Source organism: Echinops telfairi, unplaced genomic scaffold, assembly GCF_000313985.2.
Source record: "Echinops telfairi isolate 266 unplaced genomic scaffold, ASM31398v2 ScPeMD7_7468;HRSCAF=8506_0, whole genome shotgun sequence".
NCBI lineage: Eukaryota > Metazoa > Chordata > Mammalia > Afrosoricida > Tenrecidae > Echinops > Echinops telfairi.
This window is the reverse complement of record NW_022111369.1, coordinates 2,898,052-2,903,933: the sequence shown is the minus strand read 5'-3', so window position 1 is coordinate 2,903,933 and position 5,882 is coordinate 2,898,052.

Genomic DNA, 5,882 nt, shown 5'->3' with positions numbered 1-5,882 from the left:
AAAAAAAAAAAAGCCTGTTAGTAGTTCAAGGTCTGTTTGTTGACCTTTAGGAATGTTTTCTGGATGAGTCTAATGGGGTGCCACGTCCTGGCCCCAAACTCCATCCTTTGTACTCCTTGCTTTGCTTCCCTGCTGTTCCACTGCATGCCCCAGTGTGGGGGCATGACCCCGCCACACTGAGGCAAAACACTCAGGAGCTTTTTAACCTTCTTGGAGTCCCTGCTGGTTCAGTTATTACTCCATTGCTTTGAGGCCACCCAGGACCCCTCAGAAGAAAGACCTGGTTATCTATTTCTGATAAAAATCACCCATTGGAGTGTATAAGGTCATTTTATCTATTTCTGATAAAAAAAGCCCTATGGAGTGTATAAGGTCACCATGAGTTAGAATCAATTCCATTGCAACTGGTTTTTATTTAACATTCTTAACTATTGTGCTTAGTGACAGAGATTAGGCTTACAAACAGATTCGAAAGGGCTTTGCATCAGAAGAAAATGGTGGATTTTGAAATCTTTTTCTTCTGTAGAATAAGGAGCAAGAGAGCTGTCATTTCAAAGAAATTTTTCCCAGTGTCCTAGCAATTTGGACTCTTTCCTAGACTCACTTTTAGCAGAATTGTACCCACAAAACCTTGTTTTACTGAGCAAATCAGTCTCATATAGAAGTACTACATAAAGACTTATTCTTCCACTAAGCAAATATCCTTGTCTAGCACTTTTAGCTTTACTGATTTCTAGCCATGAAAGGATGTATAAGTTTATCATAGGTTAACGAACCCCACTGAAAAGGCAAACCAAAATTATTTTTATTATGTTAAACACATTACAATGCTATTTGTACTAAAAGGAGTACACGATTCTAATACATAAAACTGAAAAACTAAACTCACTGCTTTCAAATTGATTCTGACTCACAGAAGCCTTATAGGACAGAGTAGAACTTCCCCTGTGGGTTTCTGAGACTAAAGGCTTTATGGGAATAGATGGTCTCATCTTATTGTCATAGACTAGCTGGTGGTTTTGAACTGTCCGCCTTGTGGTTAGCAGCCTAGCACCTAACCCAGGGGTCCTTCTCTAATACATCAGAAAATAGAAGCTGAGCGATTTGAAGAGGTGAATTGACCTCACCCTCAAATGATTTTCCATGTCGCCAGATATCTTATTTCTCTTATAATAACATTCCTACTGAAAACAGTGATAGTTTAAATGTCTGAGCGATTTTGCAAGCATAGTTCTCTTCGAAGGATCAGCACAGAGCTGGTCCCTGGAGATTAAGGATGTCCTGCTTTTCCAAGATGCTGAAAACCCATCACCTCTGGTATCGACTATTACTCCTCTCCTCAATATTCTACTTTATGGCTCTGGGCTCTGTAGTTGAGTCTGAGGGCAGTAACTGGTGGCTGACAGGTGTTTGTCAGGTTGATTCAGCACAACAACTCGCCTTTTGCACATCCACAGTTGGGAAGGTCAGTCACAAAGATGGGCATTTGCTCATGTTTGAGTGTTACCAACCAAATGACTTCAAAAGGACAGGTTGAGGACAGGTTAGTTGTTACTCTGTATGTTACGTGGGCCAGATCTAGTCTCAGGTGGTTCTGTGACCCATCTCCTATTTTTCTTAACTTTGATCAGGGAGCTGGAGATTTGCTTACTAAGGGAATAGCTTAAAACAGAAAGTTAGTTCTTGCTTTAATGCCCATACCAGAGATGACAGCTAAGTTGCAGACTATACGTGCAACTAATGGTGGCAACTTTAGCCACGCCCTCTTACCCTCGTGGATGCTGGGAACTCAAGATCCAGCCCACCTTAATGTTGCTTCCTTGATGTAGCAGACCACGCATTGTAAAATGGGACCAGATCCACAGATAGCGAAGCTACGAGTATGGAGGACTGTGGTCAGCAGGGCCCTATTTAGTAATTCTCCGCACTAACGCTAGCTATGATTTATAACAGAAACTCCTTTACTTCAAAACGTTAAGAGATCCCATTAGCCTCTCATTGCTGCTATACAAATGATCATACACGTGGTTACTTAAAGCAGCACAATTACTGAGGAAGAATTGGAGCCTCCAAGGAATCACATCCTTCGCCTAATTGACACAGAAGGAAAATTGCTTCAAGGCCACGATTGCTTTATTGTTGAGCCCATTCTTTGTGCACCTCACTGAGAGGTCCTTGTAATGAATCACGTTTCCTTCTTTCCTAAGGGCCCCCCAATAGCCATGGATTTTCCTAGGCTAGCTTCCCCAATAAACTGTAAGGTGTGAGCCAGAGATTGAAACCATCCCACGACTGTCTTCAGCATGCAGCAAATGAAGCAGACATAAAAACCAAGTCTGTGAATGGGACATCCCCTCACAGAAGGGACACAAGGAAGGGATGGGTCAACCAGAGTGCAGTATAGCACAGATGAAACACACAATATTCCTCTAGTTCTTTGAGGCTTCCTCACCCCATCATGACCCCAGTCCTGCCTTTCACTGCGGGCTAGACCAGAGCATGTACACAGGTACAGATAAGAGATAAAAGCTCATGACACATGGAATCCAGGAACAGGAATGAGAATAGTGATACCAGGAGAGTAGGGGGAAGGTGGGGAGAGGAGGAGAGGAAAGGGGAGCCAATCACAATGATCGACACATAACCACATACCCCACCTCCAGGGGGACGAACAATAGAAACCATGGGGGAAGGGAGACAGCAGTCAATGTAACATATGAAAAAAGAAAAATTTATAATTTATCAAGGGGTCACAAGGGTGGGAGGGAGGGAAAAAAGAGCAGCTGATACCAAGAGCTCAAATAGAAAGTAAATGTTTAGAAAATAATGATGGCAACATATGTACAAATATGCTCGATACAATTGATGTATGGATTGTTATAAGAGCTGTAAGAACCCCCTGTAAAATGATGTTTTAATTAAAAAAATAATTAAAATAAAAATTCAAGAAACAAAGCAAAACAATACAAAAAAAACCCAACACACATTTATTCCTTTACACCTGTAGGTCCGAAGTTCCAAATGGGTGTCAGTGAGCTAAAGCCATGCCGTTGGAACAGCTGTGTTCCTTTTGAAGGCTCTAGGGGATAATTTGTTTTCTTCTCTTTCCAGCTTCTAGAGGCTGCCTGCATTTCTGGGTTTGTAGCTCCATCCTCCAGCTTCAAAACAAATCACTCCATCTCTGGTTTCTTTATCACACTGTTTTCTCCTCTTTGGTCCTCTTACCTTTCTCCTATAAGGGTGCTTACTTTAACAGCAAGACCATCAGTTTGAAGCACCAGGGACTTCCTGAGAGACCCTGCTCCCATAAAGATGACAGCCTTGGAAACCCCATGGGCCAGTGCTCCTCTCTGCAGTATGGACAGCAAGGGTTGTGTCTCAATAACAATTCCTTGGTGTGTGATTCCATTAAGCCCACCTGGATAATCCAGCATACTCTCTCTCCATCTCGAGACCTTAATTTAATCAGATATGCAAAGCCCCTTTTGCCACATAAGGTAATATATTCATAGGTTTCAGGGCTTAGATGGTGGACATTTTAGCAGGGTGCAAAAGTGCTAGGCTACTAACCAAAATGTTGGTGGCTGCAATCTACCAACTGCTCCTTAGAAGAGACCTGGTGATAGGTTCCCATAAAAATTAGAGTAGAAGCCCGATGAGATTGTTCTGCTTTGTCATATAGGGTTGCTGTGAGTTGGAATTCCCTCATCACCTCTTAACAACATCAGCAGGTGTTCTTTGGCCTACCACAGAGAAGTTAAACTCAAGTTTACTTGGCAATGTTGTGTGGGAGAAATTCATAGTCAATTAGCACTTCTTCGACTCTTCTCTGTTTCCATCCAAATACCAGAAACTCTCTTAATGTCTCACATTTGATTTATCTGGGAAACCCCAACAATGGTATGTGAAGGGGACCCTGGAGCAGCATTTTCCAAAAGGAGACTTTAGTGGCTCATGAAATATTGAAAGATGTTCTAAGTTTAAAAATATTCTGGAACAAATAAGGTGGAAACATTGTATAAAGAGTGCTAATTGTGCTCTTCACTCTATTTTTGGTATACATTAGCATGAGGGAAAGGTACCGAGAATTCTAGCTATTATCCTGTGATAACGAACACATATTACAATGGAAAGAATTTTTAAGAATGCTTATTAACTATCTTCTCGTGGGATATCATTCGCTATTTTATGTTAGAGAAATGTTGCCCTGGTGAGTTTGGACCTTCTTATGTTTATTGCTTTGAAAAAAGTAAGTAAAATTAAGAGTATACTGAAGTGGACTTTAACTATCTCCTAATTAACATATCCCTTATTTAATCGTTTAAAATAGCTACTACGTAGGTGAACTTTGGGTCTCTCGAGTTTAAAGCTAACAGGTTTCCAATTCAAAACTTAATATTAGTAATAACTTGTTTCCATAAATGAAAATTCCAAATAGTATTACATGATACATCACTGATTATAACCACACAAACACAATGCTTCTCAACAATAAGAACGTCTGGATCTTTTCAAGACGTAGAGCTAGAAAAGACTATTGTGAATATAATCTAAGAATCATGTTGGGGAAATAGATCTTAAGAAGTTGTGCCAATCATTCCTTAGTTGGAAAAGATATTGCTTTTAAATGAAGCAGGCCAGAAAAGCACTCAGCAACTCAGGCTTCATTAGCCTGAGGTCTCCCAGGAATGGTGTCAATAGCGCCTCCCCCTCCTCCACTGGGTTCACTGTTTACTGCACCTTCTTTGTCCCTTTCTTATGACACTGATTCTACTGCATTGAACATTATTCGTCACGTGGCATGCCTTATCGGCCCAAAGTAATATTCCCAACCTTATGGATGACCATTCTCTCTCTCCTGGCACCTGCTTTAATGCTTTCCCTTTAGCAGGGAGCACTGTTAATTGAACGGATTACCCAGTGAATGATCTGATGTAAGATGGAAAACTGAGTACCATTGGGTGCGTATTTCAGTCATCTACCAGATGGTCTATGTATTTCTTTCCTTATGAAGAATCTAGGAAATTCACAACAATTTATGTAGAACAAGGAAAATACTAAAGGTAGATAGGATAAGGAAGCTAAAGGAATGATACAGACTGAAAAGGAAAATGGAGTAAGAGTGAGCCCTGTTCTGAAATAGGCCTGCCACAAGAGTTTTTGCATTTGTGGGACATTGACTTGGTGCTAAGTTTACAGGAGGCCAAGAGAAGGAAACAGTAGCTTTTCTGATTTTTTATTGATTGGATAGTTATAGTACTTCACTGACTTAGATGAAGCATACCTATTTCCTGGGCCTGGGCCCTAAGAGGCCTTCCTCTGTGATGCGCTCTCGGAAGGTTACTGTGTGAGAGAAGGAATGACATAGTCAATTAAGTGGAGCATTATGTTACAGAGGAAAATTATTTATATTGCCCTCAGTTTTTATTGGTAGCATCCCCACTCCTATCACGTAACCTCAAGAAGGACCATAGCTGTAGAAATGGGTCAGCAGTGAAATCCTGCAATGCTGACAGAGTTGGAGAACAGTGAACAAGCTTATTTTGTGCAACATCTGTACTGAGCGATGGAAGTAGGAATAAAATTTCACCTGCAGGTAAAATGAAGAGACGTGGAAGACGGCAACACGTGTTGCCTAATTGTTGAATGAAAAAAGGCAATACATTTATTCAGTTAGCTCAGTCTTTCAAGAAGCACTGCCAGATGCTCCTCCGAAGGGGTTGTGGGAGACTTAGTCTCAGGTGTCTGGGACGTGTTATCCGGAGGGGCATGGCAGAAAGATGAGGCAATCTGCTCCCATAATGATTTATAAGACCTTGGACACCATAGATCGGGCTGGTATGAGTCAGAATTGACCCTATGACGGTGGGATTAGGAAGGAC